This window comes from Amphimedon queenslandica, unplaced genomic scaffold, assembly GCF_000090795.2.
Source record: "Amphimedon queenslandica unplaced genomic scaffold, v1.1 AMPQUscaffold_12895, whole genome shotgun sequence".
NCBI lineage: Eukaryota > Metazoa > Porifera > Demospongiae > Haplosclerida > Niphatidae > Amphimedon > Amphimedon queenslandica.
In genome coordinates, this window is record NW_003546869.1 from 31,371 (window position 1) to 32,475 (window position 1,105).

A 1,105-nucleotide genomic window follows, 5' to 3' on the forward strand; every position below is an offset into this window, starting at 1 on the left:
GCGTGGATAACATAATATTATGATTATGCATGGTTGACCTTTATCTAATTACAATGTTCAATTGCATAACCTACATTCCTTGGCATCACGTGATGAATCATGGCAGAATTAGGGAAGGCAAACAACGGTGCAACGAACAAATGATTGAGGAGCACTCCGACTAGAAGGACTCCTGTAAATAGGCCTAACAGATGTCCTGCTGTCTCTGCTGCTTCCGTCAAAGGTATTCAATTAGTATAGCGGCGTGGTGAACAGAAGGAGAAGGTTTTCGAGTCGAGGCTGTTTCTCGGGACCATCATTCATTGCATAGTAAGTCAAAACTTTTTGTTTTAAACTTTTAATGTTGTGGCCTTCTATTTAGTATGTGATAACATCTCTTAAGCACCAGTCCACTATTCCTAACTTTTAATTTTGTGGCGTTCTATTTGGTTTGTGATAACATCAGTCCACTTTTCCACCTAGTTCCACCTGTGTGTTACTACTTCATGTACAATTACAGCTGGCTCTTATTAACTCACCTCTATGTGGTGAAGAGGCTGCTTTCTGAACGATTTCAAGTTGAATCTGTTTTTCAGTCATTCAATAGTAAGTCATAACTTTTTGTTTTCAACTTTTAACTCTACATGGCAATGACGGCCATATTTACCTTTGACTGTAAATATTATAATTTTGCCACGTAATTTTTGAGCTGGTTTTCTGATAACGTACATGTTTGTGAATGTATGCTTGTTTGTATGTGTATTTATGTAGTAGCTTATAGTAATATATTAGTAGTTGATAATGATGATATTTGTTTAGTGTTCAAATGTAGTTGTGACTCAAGTTATGCTTTATAAGTTGTCTAATATCATTGGTGAAGTAGTGATATGACTATCAATCTTAATAATATTGTTAATATTTATTTTTGCCTTTTTGTTTTGTTCTTCTTTGTTTGTACTTTTTTTGTCTCCCTATTGTATCTCTAGTGTTTTGTGTCTTGGGCCACTATTTTTATGAATTTTATTACATAATAATAATAATTTAATAATAGTAATAATAATAGTAATAATAATAAGTCCCACTTTAATATTAACAGTGCATAAATTGGGTTTATTTTTGCACTGTT

General features: G+C 33.2%; 1 long non-coding RNA gene across 2 annotated transcripts in view; it reads left to right on the forward strand.

Annotated features, from left to right (window-relative positions):
- Positions 1-386: 386 nt before the first annotated feature.
- Positions 387-1,105, forward strand: part of LOC109586340 (uncharacterized) — a 7,985-nt gene continuing 7,266 nt past the window's right edge. For both annotated transcript variants that reach the window (XR_002186957.1, XR_002186958.1), the window contains exon 1: positions 387-585. This is a non-coding gene — a long non-coding RNA (uncharacterized LOC109586340). The remainder of the gene's footprint in view (positions 586-1,105) is intronic.